The sequence below is a fragment of the Martes martes genome, assembly GCF_963455335.1.
Source record: "Martes martes genome assembly, chromosome: 9".
Classification (NCBI taxonomy): Eukaryota; Metazoa; Chordata; class Mammalia; order Carnivora; family Mustelidae; genus Martes; species Martes martes.
This window is the reverse complement of record NC_137896.1, coordinates 28,748,703-28,762,822: the sequence shown is the minus strand read 5'-3', so window position 1 is coordinate 28,762,822 and position 14,120 is coordinate 28,748,703. Positions and strand designations below refer to the sequence as shown.

At 42.2% G+C, this 14,120-nt stretch overlaps 1 long non-coding RNA gene across 1 annotated transcript in view; it reads left to right on the top strand.

Annotated features, from left to right (window-relative positions):
• Positions 1-14,120, top strand: part of LOC308349303 — a 29,258-nt gene that overhangs the window by 764 nt on the left and 14,374 nt on the right. The window contains exon 2 of the long non-coding RNA XR_013967437.1: positions 12,137-12,226. This is a non-coding gene — a long non-coding RNA (uncharacterized lncRNA). The remainder of the gene's footprint in view (positions 1-12,136; positions 12,227-14,120) is intronic.

Below are 14,120 nucleotides of genomic sequence, written 5' to 3'. Positions count from 1 at the left end.
TCCAAAATCCTAAGAAATGATAGCTTGGCTGCTGGTTTAAGCCTCTAAGTTTTAGAGCAGTTTGCCACCCAGCAATAGATAACCAGAACATTGTCTGACACAATCCTTGTGTTGTGAAGAATATTCCTGTGGCAGCCACCTCAGAGTTTGAGCACTCTACACTCCCTGGAAAACCAAGAAATACCCTCATATACCTGTGGAGACTTTCAGCTTTACCGTAGAACACAGAATTCTGATTCTAGGATATACCCCCACCCTCATGCCCAGGTCCTGACCTACCTTCCTGGGCAACCACTTCAAGCCTCGTGAAGCTTAGCAGCACCCCAGCCTCCAGCCTCACCCCGGCTCTACACCCACACATCCTTCCTATTCCTGTGTGAAATGTATTGTTTGGTCTAGGCCCTACCACTGGCATTCTGGTTTCCAGGTGGTTTTGGCTACAGTATCCTACAAGGACTGTGTAGGATGAGGTAGGGAAATGGAAGACATGGCCCTCCTGTCTCGCAAGGACCCAGTCAGATGGAGATGGTTCACATGAAACCATGACCTGGCTGTAGGAGACACTGCTCGCCCTACTCCTCTAGGCCAGAAGTGGAACCAACCTTTTCCTTTATTCCCCAGAGCAAAACTGAACCACCTCCACCTGGAAATTTTAATGTCTGTAGCAAAGAATTCCTGGAACTGCTCTAACTACATGCCCAAGGAGGTTTGTATCCACTAGGATAGTTTGACGTTACCTCTGCTCTTTTTTTTTTTTTCCCACTCAAGAAAGGCATTCTCTCTGTTCGTGTGGCCCTTTGCTCTCTCTGATTTCATGTCCTCATTTTCTATATCTTTGCTTTGTCTCCAGGTCAGGGACATGGATGGTTCTACAGTTTTTTGGCTTTTACTCACGTGTTGTCTTAGGTCAGTTTCCTGACAAGCAGAGACTGAAGCATAATTTGAGTACATAATTTTTTATGAGAGTGTTTTCTGGAGAAAGGCAATAAAGGAAGCAGAACAGAACAGGGAAGGGAGCTAAGCCAGGATGTGGTCTTATCTGGAGTCAAGCTTCAGCCTGATCCTATGGAGAGCCTTGGGACATGGATTATATCATAGAGCTGATTCCACCTTGAAGTCAGAGAGCCATGTTTTGTATATATATCTCATTTAGCAGCTAGCCAGCACGCACAGCTGTAAAAAGGATCCAATAAAGGAAGCTTAGGGGAGGCATCAGTCTACCATATACAACGGATATCTATGAGCACTCAGTTGCAAGGATGAATGCTGCCCCAGTAAGATCTATCTTATCAGCTGTCTGACCTTCCCTGAGTATCACGGACCTCGTCTGCACTATTTGAAACATCAACATTTTTTCGTATGTCAGAGATCTTCTTACACTTTCAGTCTGCATGGAACAAAGCAATTCTCTGATTATAGATATCAGGATCTTACCTAACATATAAGATACTATATGGCCTGTGAAGAAGGTTGATCTTGAGGGTTTGGAATAAACACAACTGGGAGGGTTTTAGGTAAGAAGGAAGTTCCACTGGGTAGCAACTTCCTTGTGAGGGATAGGTCAACTTACAAATATAAAAATCCCAACAGTCCTTGGCAGGCTGTACAGGAACATGTTTAGGGATCCTTGATCTAGGAGCACAGGGTTAGCCACCTTAGCTGTTGGCTGAGTTCCTGGTGGCCGCCATAGGCAAGCCCCACAAATATAAGAAATGGCCTTGATATCAACGTGAAGGACAAGACCCGATCTTGAGAGGAGATCACCAATTTAAAGGCAGAGAACTTGAACTTTCTGTTAGATGAGTTGGACGCATGCCGTAGCTCTCAGATTTCTACAGTAGAGAACCAAAAGTTTTCTCCTGTGCATAGATATTATGAAAACAGTAATAGACGGGCGCCTGGGTGGCTCAGTGGGTTAAAGCCTCTGCCTTCGGCTCAGGTCATGATCAGGCTCTCTGCTCAGCGGGAAGCCTGCTTCCCCCTCTCTCTCTGCCTGCCTCCCTGCCTACTTGTGATCTCTTGTCTGTCAAATAAATAAGCAAAATCTTAAAAAAAAAAAAAAAGAAAACAGATAAATAAAATCTTTTTAAAAAAGAAAAAAAAACAGTAATAGAGCTAAAAGACAACTGGCCTTCCTAAGTTTCCTGTAACTGTTGTAACAAATTACCATAAACTCAGTGGCAAAAACAAAAACCAACGGAAATTTATTCTGTCACGCTTCTGGAGACAAGAGGTCTAAAATCAGAGTGTCAGCAGGGCTCATTCCCTCTGGAAACTCTAGGGGAGAATCCTTCCTGTTCCAGCTTCTGATGGAAGTTGGCATTCTTTGGCCTTCTTAGCTTGTGGCCACATCACTCCAGTGTCTCCCTTTGTCATCACATTGCCCTCTCCTCTATATTGTCTTCTCCTGTGTGTGTCTCTTATAAGGACACTTGTCATTGGATTTAGGGCCCATCTGGATAATTTAGGATGATCTTCTCATCTCAAGATCCTTAATTAATTACATCTGCAAAGACCCTTTGCCCAAATATGGCAATATTCATAGGTTCTGGGGATTAGGATATGGACATATCTTTTGGAGAGCCGCTATTCAGCCCACTACACAACCCTATACAGGATCTCAACTCATTCAATTCACTCACTTCTACAACTAGTATTTATTGAGTGGCTACTATATACCAGAGACTGATCTAGCCTCTGTGGAGGCAACAGTAAAAAAGCATATAAAAATCTCTTCCTTTCTTCACACTCATTAGGATGACTACTATCAAAACAAAATAGAAAATAACAAATGGCAAGAATATGGAGAAACTGGAACTGTTGTGTATTAGTGGGAATGGTAGTGCACTGTGGAAAACAGTTTGACAGTTCCAAACATTAAAAAAAAAAAAAGGAATTATCATGGGGTGCCTGGCTGACTCAGTCGGTAGAGCATGCAACTATTGATCTCAGGGTTGTGAGTTCAAGCTCCACACTGGGCGTGGAGCCCACTGTAAAAAAAAAAAAAAAGTATCATATGATCCGACAATGCCACTTGTGGATATATATCCAAAATAATTGAAAGCAGGATCTTGAAGAGATATTTGTACACACATATTCACTGTAGCATTATTCACAATAGCCAAGAGGTGGAAGCAACCTAAATGTCCATCAACAGATGAACAGACAAAACATTATATATATATATATATATATATACACACACACATGTATATGTATATGTGTGTGTGTGTGTGTGTATATATATATATACACATGTATATGTGTGTGTGTGTGTATATATATATATCATGGGGTGATATGTGTATACACACACACACACATATACATATACATGTATATATATATATAATGTTTTGTCTGTTCATCTGTATAAATATATGTGTGTATAAATATATACACACACATATATATAAAAAATATTACTCAGGAGCACCTGGCCAGCTCAGTCAGTGGAGCATGCAACTCCTGATCTTGGGGTTGTAATTTCAAACCCCACATTGAATGTAGGAGGTGCAGATGGAGAGGGAGAGAGAGTATCTTAAGCAGGCTCCACACCCAGCACAGAGCCTGATGCAGGGTTCCATCCAAAGATGACTGAGATCATGACCTGAGCTGAAATCAGGAATCAGACACTTAACCAACTGAGCCACCCAAGTGCCCTTAAATTTTTTTATTTTTTTAAATCACTGCCTTTATGGAATATCTAATTATATATAATTTTTTTAATAAACTCTCTGTTGAAGTATAACATGTATACAGAAAAGTGAAGAGATCATCCATATATAGCTCAATGAATTTTTTTATGTAAACATATGACTAGGGCCTTGGTCAAAAATTAATTCATAGGATCCCTCTTGGACCCTCCTAGTCACTATGTCCATGCAGGAGCCACTCTGCTAACTTGTTACATTATGGACTCTTTCTGCCAGTTTTCCACTTTATATAAATGCAATACTACAGTATGGAGTCTTTTGTGTCTAGGTTCTTTCATTCAGCATTATGTTTGTGAAATTCATCTATATTGTTGTATAAATAATTTGGATCTTTTTTAATTTTACTTTTTTCAAAGATTTTATTTATTTATTTGAGATAGAGAGCACAAGCCACGGGGCAGAGGAAGTGGGAGAAGCAGACTTCCCACTGAGCAGGGAGCCTGACATGGGCTCAGTCCCAGGACCCTGAGATCATGACCTGAGCTGAAAGCAGATGCTTAACTGCCTGAGCCACCCAGGTGCCCCTTGTTTTTATTTTTATATTCTACTAGTTAAACGTATATATGCCGTAATATGACAGTTTATTTATCTGTCCTTCTGCTGATGGACATTTGGGCAGTTTCCAGTTTGAGGCAACTATGATTAATGATGCTATGAACAGCCTAAGAATCCAGTACAAGTCTCTAGGTGAGCATACATACACATTTCTGTTGGGTATACACCAGAGGTATACTGATAAATGTTTATCAACCAGCTCCCATGGAGGAAAACACCCTCATAGGTAGCATTTGTTGATTTCTGTGTGTAAATACTCCCACCATGGCCTATTTCAAGCTACCAACATGATGTCACTATAGAATCAGGAAGATACACAGACCTACTCTCCCAAGCCAGTGGGAACCAACTCCAGCACTGTGTATGCCTGGGAGATCAATAAATGTCCAAACAGACCTGCAAGAGACTTACTAGGAGAAATATCTGAGAGGGATAAAAAGGAAGGAAAGAGGGAAAAGCAAGGAGAAGATTCAGACTGAAAGAAAATCCAACAGCTGTGAGGGGAAGTGGGGAGGAAAGACTGGTTAGGAAGAGTCTAAGACTGTGGTGCAGTTCTGAAAAAGGCTTGTCTAGGCCAAAGGGGATTACTGGGGCCAGAGTTGCTAGCTGGAGTCAGCGTGCATGTCTCAGGAATGGGTCTGCACCAGCCAGCACAAAAGCAGTGGCAGAACCAGAGGGGCAGCAGCTGGGTTTCTAGTCAATGACACTCCCCCCAACAGGAGAGCTGAGCCATGCATTTTCATGACCACCATACCTGGGAGTATTTCTGTGTACCACATCCCTGGAGATGAGCAGGACAGCCTGTCAATCAGGGTCGTCTCCAAATGTCTTCCTTTTCACAGGTTAACTATACAGCGCTGGCTCAGCCGACTTGAAAATTGGAATGGCCACTTTAGACTGAATTAAGCCTCAGGTTTCTTAGGTAATTCACTAGAAAGGAGAGAGGGATTGAGGAACAGACAAGCATTCTAGTTATTAATTAAAGAAGTAGAAGTTGACCATACTATATCCCCAACTGATGACTTAAATCTTACTGCTTACATAAGTAAAGAATAGAAAAATGAAGTTAGTCAGAAATAGAAGCTGGAAAAGACCTTATAATCCAAGTTATAGTTAGCTTTAAAGTAGAAGCAATATGGTGCTTTAAAAAAAAAGCTGCAAATTCTTTAATATTCTCATTAAAATTTAGAGTTTAATTCCTCTGTAAAATAGAGGTCAGACTTCGTGACTCTCTTCTAACAAATAAGGATGTGGTAGAATTATGCTACGTGACTTCTGAGGCTCGGTCATACACAGGATAGCTCCTCCTATTCTTCCTCTCCCTCCCCCTCTCCCTCTCCTCCCTGTCCCTCTCCACTTGCTTTGGAGGAAACCAGCCATCACGTCAGGAGGACGCTTGAACAGCCCATGGAGAGGCACAGGTGGGGAGGAACTAGGGCCTGCCACCAAGAACTAGCACATACTTACCAAACATGTGAAAGTCAACCTGAAAATGGATCCTTTCGCCCATCAAGGCTTCAGGTGACGGCAGTCCTGGCCAACATTTTAACTGAGACCTCACAAAAGACCCTGAGCCAGAATTGCCTAGTCAAGCTGTTCTTGAATTTCTGACCCACAAAAACTGTAAGGATAATAAATTGTTGTAGGCTACTAAATTTGGGGGCAATTTGTCTCACAGCAATAGGTAATTAATATAGGCCACAAGAGTTTGGAAGTCTCCATACACATACCCAACACCATAACAGAAGATATTACAACCGAGACAACGTGGCAAACCCATGGAGGATATCCATTGCCTTGTTTCCTGCCTTGGTTCATAGTGAAGCCAACTCCTCTCTAAGCTGATTCCCATCAAAGCTCACCGTTCTGGTGCAGCCAGAAGCACCATCTCTATTCCTAGTGCTTGCCCAAGGCACTGATACAGACCGTTGTGATCAAGATACCTAGTGCCCACACAGAGGTCCCCATCTCATGTTGCTGCCAAGCCACTGGCACCAACCCCCATCATCTGAGAAGCCACTGGCAGCAATGCAGCCTTCATTACAGGGAAATGGTTCTTGTGTTCACTTGTACTATGACCATGGCCAGAACCCCAGTGTGGGGGAGGGGGGCAGATAACCATGTGTACAGAACCAACTCACCAAAAAAACCTGGCCTGTGACCCAGATTGCAGTGTTTACCAAGTTAAACAGTCTAAAGCCAGATCAGCATATCAAAAATGACTCAAGCAACAGAGAGAGTTTAGCTATGAACCTCAGCGAGTCAGGGCCAAGGACACTGATTATGGACAAGGTTAAAAGAGGGCAGAAAGAAAGCAGACCTGCAGAGTTCTGGGCTTAGGGCAGCTTTGAAGAGTATACCTATGGCCATGCTGTGGGCCCCCCACCCTTAGGGCTGGCTTAAAGCCATGAGGCCCCTTTCTCCTCTATGCATTTCAAGGCTATAGCTTTTTTTCATGTGTAAAGTTCCCACAGAATTGCCAGGGCTCAGACTCAGTCTGATACTGGCAAGGAAGCGTGAACACTCATACTAGTTTGGGTTCCCCCAGAAGAAAGCCCCGAGGCAAGAATTCAAGATTAATGTGGGATGTAATCCCAGGGAACAGGGAGTGGAGTACAGGAGTGAGACAGGGAAGGGAAGGCAGTCAATAATACAGAGTTGTGTTATCAAGCCAGTGACTAGTGTGAACAATTCCAGGGGGAATTCCACAGGGGAAACTGGGAAGTGGAATAGGACACATGCCTCAGAGAGGTAAGAAGGCTAGAGTATTTGAGGGTATTTATATAGCAACTCCAGTCAGCCATTTTTGAGGGCTGCTAGGAGAGGGAGTGTTAATCATTGTGGGGACCAATACAGAGAAGCAGATACTACTGATCAGTGGATCAGTTTTTTATTTGTTCATTGGCCATTAGGTCTCCCCTTCTGTGAACTGAGCATTCATATCCTTTGCCCATTTTTCTATTGGATTGCCTATCTTTTTGTTACGGATTTGTAGGAGTCACATATATAACCAGATCTTTTTCATCGTATATGTAACAACACTTTCCAGATTGTGGCTTATCTTTTCACTTTCTTTATAGTATCATCCAATAAGTAGTTCTTATCTTCAATGTATGAACTTATCAATGTTTTCTTGATAGTCTATGCTTTTCATGTCTGGCCTAAGAAATCCTTCCCTACCTTGAGGTAACAAAGATGATAATTTACTAGGAATTTTTGCTTTCTTTCAGATAGTCTTTGATCCACTTGGAAAGGATTTATATGCAAATATAATACAGGAACTCAGTATTTGATATTTATCATGGAAAATCTCAAACATACACCAAAATAAGAAGAGTACAATGAGCTCAACACCCAGCTTCAACAATTATTAACTTATTTCATTTGACCACTGCTGTATAACAAATTACCCCCAAACTTAGCAAACTGAAGCAGTAATGAACATTGATGATGTTGCACAGTTCTGAGAGTCAGGATTTTAGACCTTTAGAGTTGTTCTGGCTAAGGATCTGTCATGAGGTTGCAGTCATGTTGGCCTGGCCTGCAGACATCTGCAGCCTTAGCTGGGGCTAAAGGATCTGTTCCAAGGTGACCCTCACCTCTGGCTGGGAAGGTGTTGCCAGGAAGCATCTGTTTCTTGCCACTTGGCCCTTTTTGCAGAGCAGCTGAAACATCCTCACAGCATGGTAGCTGGCTTCCCCCAGAGCAAGTGAGCCAAAAGAGAGGAAGGCGGAAGTTGCAGTGACTTTTATAACAGTCTTGGAAGACGTACAAGATCACCTCCACCACATTGTACTCATTAAGTCACTAAGTCCCATCCACATTCAAGGGGAGAGAAATTAGATTCTGCTTTTGGAAGGGAGGAATATTAGTGTTAGTGGATGTTTTTAAAACCAGCACATAACTCACAGCCGATCTTGTTTCAGCTGTGCCTTCATCTACTCCCCCTTACAAACTGCATTATTTTGAAGAAAATTCCAGACATCGTATTGTTTCATGTATAAATACTCTAGTATGGATTTATAAAAGATAAGCCTTGAAGAAATGTCATAAGCACTGTACCATAGGCATACAAAAAGTTAACAACATAACAATAACAATAATATAACAATAATTCCTTAATGTCACCAGATATATCCAGTCAAAATTCAATAGCATTCAAGTTCCCCCAATTCATCCCTCTCCTGCTTGCCCTCTCTCTCTTTTTTAAATAGTTTTTATCAAACATCTCTGTGCATAACTCCAGATCCTCTTGGGCTCACATCACTTAATCCAGCCATTGCTGCCCAGATCAGTCCTGCACAGGCTCCAACCAGCTGCACGCAGGTGTAGCCTGGACCTTCTTCAGGGCTTCTGTTTAATGCTGCAGTGTGGAATACTGTAGAAATCTGCTTGGCATATCCGACCCAAAAGTGCCAGGGTCTTAAAACTCTCTGAAGCAGGCACCTGGGTGGCTCAGTGGGTTAAGCCTCTGCCTTCGGCTCAGGTCATGATCACAGGGTCCTGGGGTTGGCCCTGCATTGGGCTCTCTGCTCAGCAGGAAGCCTGCTTCCTCCCCCTGTCTGTGCCTGCCTCTCTGCCTGCTTGTGATCTCTCTCTCTCTGTCAAATAAATGAACAAAATCTTTAAAAAAAAAAAAAACAACTCTCTGAAGCAAACTTTGACCAACCAAGATGAGAACCAGTGGACAACTGCTTTCCCTTTCATGCGCAGATTAACAGTCTGAAGACACAGCATATGTAACTTCTCACAAAGTTGTGGGATTAAGGAATCGCTCTTCATGGTGGCCAACTTGATCATGCCTTCTGGTGCTCCTCTGTTTCACTTATTGTCCCTCATTCCTGTCTCTCCAATAAAATATTTGCACATAGCTTTACTACAGATTCTGCTTTCTGGGGGACCCAGGAGAAGACACAGTTGGTTCCAAACAGAGTCTCTCTCATCCATAGGTTTCATCCCCTCCCACTTCTTTTCCCTTAAAATTGTTTTTTTTTTTTTAAGATTTTGTTTATTTATATAAGAAAGAAGAGAGAGAGCATGAGCAGTTGGGGTGGTGGCAGAGAGAAAAGTAGGCTCCCCACTGAGCACTGAGCCCAATGTGGGCATCCATCCCAGGATCCTAAGATCATGACCTGAGTCTAAGGCAGATGCTTAACAGACTGAGCCACTCAGGTACCCCTACAATTATTTGATTATCATAAAAAATCATATTGTTTGTCTTGAGGAGTTTACCACATTCTAGGTTTTGCTGATCTCTTTTGCTATGGTGTATATCATATGCTCCTATTCCGTGTATTTCCAAAACTGGTAATTAGATCTAGAAGCTGAATCAGATTTAGGTTTGATATTTTTGGCAAGAATATTTCATGGGGAGTGTTACATATTTACCATTGTATCACCTCAGATGACATAATGTCTGTTTGTCTCTTTTTGTGATTTTTAAGATGGATCAGTAAATTCAGGGATAGTAATTCTAATTTCTGCATTGTAAATTCCCCACCAGTCTTTCGCCCAGTGATTTCAGCAGCCAAAGATAATCATGCCCTAGAACTGTACTGTTCAATACAATAGCAACTAGCCACATGCAGCTATTTAAATGCAATGAAAATTGAACAAAATTAGAAATCTAATTCCTTAGTCACACTAGCCACATTTTAAGTGCTCAACAGCTACACTGCCTATTCCATTGAACAATGCAAATACAGAATTTTCCTTTATCACAGAATATTGTATTTGAGAGAGCTAGCCTGGAACCGTTATTTCATTTTAATTCTAATATTTATTATTTCTTGTATTTCATTTTATTTTTTTCTAGTATTTCATTTTAATCTTTCATCCTTTATATGTTTATCAGCTGTAATTGTTCTATAAAGAATAGCATTCCCTTTTCAACTCTTTAGTTGCTCTGAGATATGGTTCATGGAATAAAAGCACAAGTGCTTATTGCCTTTATGTAGCAGTATTCAGGATAATGAAATGATTGCCTGGCATCCTCCAAACTTGACCAAAAGCATTTTGTAGTTTTTATTGTTTTGAATATCATCATGAATTCACAAACAACATATTTGATGTCTTTCAGTTCACTGGAAGTACTGTTCTTTTTGATGTTCAACTTTTCCCATGTGCTAAAGGTTGTTTCCTACAGTAATATTCTATAGGTTTGTCTGTTTCATTTTTTTATTTCAAATACAAGATGTTTCAAGTTCTTCTTATACATTTTCTGCTCCAGATAAGAACTCAGACATTTCTTTAAGTATCCTTGATTCCTTTTAGAGAAAAATACTATTTAGAGACCACAATCTGGATGCTATGGGTACTCATTCCCAGTGACTTGGTGGTTTGGGTTTTTTTTTAAGTATACAGAGCAAGGGTGCCTGGGTGGCTCAGTCAGTTAAGCATCTGCCTTTGGCTCAAGTCATGGTCCCAGAGTCCTGGGATCAAGTCCCACATTGGGTTCCCTACTCAGTGGGGAGTCTGCTTCTCCCTCTACCCTTACCCCTGCTAAGGATCTCTCTCTCTCATTCTCTCTCAAATAAATAAATAAAATCTTAAGTATATGGAGCTAGAAAATAATCTTTTTTGTTTTTAAAAGAAAATATAACTTAGGTTCATACTGAAGGTTCATACCCAAATTTAAATTTGGAACTACGGAGTTATGGAGCACCCGGCTGGCTGGCTCAGTAAGAAGAGCATGCAACTCTTGATCTTGGGGTCATGAATTCAAACTTCACATTGTGGGGCAGAGATTAATTAAATAATTTTTTTAAAGGACTATGGAGTAGGGGCATCTGGGTGGCTCAGTCGCTTAAGCGACTGACTTCGGCTCAGTTCATGATCCTGGAGTCCCAGGATCGAGTCCCACATCAGGCTCCCTGCTCCTCAGGGAGTCTGCTTCTCCCTCTGACCCTCCCCTCGCCATGTTTGTTCTTTCTCTCTCTCTCATTCTCTCTCTCTCTCTCAAATAAATAAAATCTTTAAAAAATTAAAATTAAAGAACAAAAGGACTACAGAGTTGTACTTAACTTCTTGGAGTTTATGTTCCTATTTCCTTTCTCCTGGCCTGAGAATCTTGGTATTTAACATCATCAATATAAGTATTCATTTTCTTTGCCCTATAATACCTATAATAATTTCTCACTCAACTGTGCCCATGCATTAATTGTTAATTATCTTGACTAATTAATTGTTAAATATCTTGACTATCATCCCTTAACCTCCAAATCCTGTGAATTAACTGTTCTCTGCCTGCATTTCCTCATTTGAGGAAGTTGCTGTTCTCCCACCAACCATGATTTCATGAACCTGTCCATCAAGGAACTTGGCCTCCCCTTCGGGGAGAGTGGGAAAGAATCCCAGGCTGTGAGGGAGTTAACACCCCACAGGTGAACTTCGGCCAGTGCAAGGTGAGAGGAAGGAACCAGCAAATAATCTTTCCCTTTCACCGCACGGTGGACCATTTCAAAATATGGTGCGTTTGCATAACTTTTTAAGAAGACTCCTGTGTATGGGGCACCTGGGTGGCTCAGTGGGTTAAAGCCTCTGCCTTCAGCTCAGGTCATGATCCCAGGGTTCTGGGATCGAGCCCCGCATCGGGCTCTCTGTGAAACAGCGAGCCTGCTTCCCTTCGTCTTTCTTTGCCTGCCTCTCTGCCTACTTACGATCTGTCTGTCAAATAAATAAATAAAATCTTTTATAATAAAAAAAAAAAGAAGACTCCTGTGTAACTAAGCAACTACAGTGAGCTCAAAAATAGACCACCTTTCAGTTGTTTTCCTTCCTTCCCCTTGTCTCTAACTTTTGCTTTGGGATAGCACCTCCCATTACGACCCTACCATGAAACCTTTGCTTCTTGCTCTGTTCTCTAGGAAATCCAGGAAAGAAAACTCTCCAGGATCTTCTCCTTCAGAAAGGTAAAAAGCAGTGCTGGGAATTTATGTATTCAATAAGCATTCCAGGTGAGTCTTATAATCAGACTAGTATGGCTGATGTGACCTTTGAGCATCCTCAGGCTTCAGATTTCACATGGACAGGAAATGAGCTGCTCATGTTGTACAGAATTCAGAAGAGGAATCCATGCCAGAAACCCTTTAGAAATGGCCATGGAGGACAATGAACAAGAGAGATGAGCACAGAGAGTAGCCCGGAGACAGTGAAATGGACTGAACAAGGAAGTTGTCTGCTGCCAAAGCCAAGAGCACTCGCTGCTCCTGCCTTGGAGAGGGGTAGGCTGCACTGTGAACTGGTGGCTACTTCTGTTCTCTCTCTCTCCTGTTCCAAATGTGAGTTTTTATTTAGTGAGGTTCTTTCATCCCTCTTCCAGCAATTTGTTTGTGAGTGTTATTTGTATGTTGCTGGACTGTGGGGAGTCACATGTGGACCCTCCCCCCAAACACACATATCTTATTGCAGCAAACAGGGCATGACTCAAGCTATTTCTGTTTAGAGAGGAGATGTTTCAATTTCTGTGCCCCCAGAAGCCTATCCTGAGACAAAGACTTGACTGCAAATAGTTTATTTGGGAGATTAAAAAAAAATACTAGTAGAGGGGCACCTGGGTGGCTCAGTCAGTTCAGTGTCTGCCTTTGGCTCAAGTCATGATCTTGGGTCCCGGGATCGAGTCCCACATCGGGCCCCTTGCTCGGTAGGGAGTCTCCTTCTCCCTCTGTCTATGCCCCTACTCCTGTGCTCTCCCTCACTCTCTCTCAAATAAATAAATAAAATCTTTTAAAAAAAACACTGGTAGACGAGTGGGAAAGTGAGAGAAACTTATGCAACCAATATAGTGGGCATTATCAAGCCAGTTACCATTGTGTACAATGGGGACTTAATCCCATGGGAAACTGGGAACCAGTGTAGAACATGCACAGAAGTGTTAGTCCACTACAAGGAGTAAGGGAGCTAGGGCATCCATACATCAAGTCCCATCAGTCATCAGTTGAGAGGAGCTCCCAGGGAAGAAGATACATTAATTCCTCTGTACTTCCCGCCTTTTTGTGTAAGTGACAAAGGAGGGATGACTCTGAGAAAGCCATTATACAGAGAAGCTTGCGTGCTAGCCTCCGGAAACCAGGCCAGTATGCATGACAGTGGTAAGGACAGGAGGATATGGGCAAGGCAGTGACAGCATCTGCTGCAAGAACTCAGAGGGCCTCTGGTCACTTATCTGTCAGCTTCATTACCTTAAATGGGGACATTCACTAAACTGTAGGCACATGTCTGTGAGCGCTGGCCAGTTAAAGAAGTAAAATGCCGACAGTATCTGGTTCTGCTTTTCAGAATCACCCTTCTCCCATTACATATGATTCTGGGGGGACTCTCCCCCAAAAGGTCTCTCTCCCCTGTCACAGGGCATACGAATGACCCCAGAAGACCCAGTCATTGTAGTCATTGTAGTAGACACTGTAGGTGCCCCAGTCAGATTCCCCTTTACTGGCCAGTGCACCCATCCTGCAGTTCAGGTGAGTGCTGCCACTAGAGGCTTGCTGCTGCATTTTTCTTCAGAGAATTGCCCTCAGAAGGTGGGGGCCGATTTGACTGAGATATTATCCCCTTCCACCAGGGGGTGTTCCACATCTAAAAGGAAATACAGAAGACCACTCCTCTGCCTCATGGGAAGGTGGGGTAGACAATTCTGCAGTGCACTTTATGCATCAGAACTCCCCCAAGAGATCAGCTGAATCTCCTTTGCACAGTAATAGCCTTGGTACCTCCAAGGGAGATTTTTTTCAATGTCATCTTTTAAACTTTCAGTCTTTAAAAAAGTTTCTGCTATAACCTTTTATTGTCTAAAATCTTTTTTTATGCTCGTTAAATGTTCCTTTTTTTATATATAGCATCCTAATCTTGTTT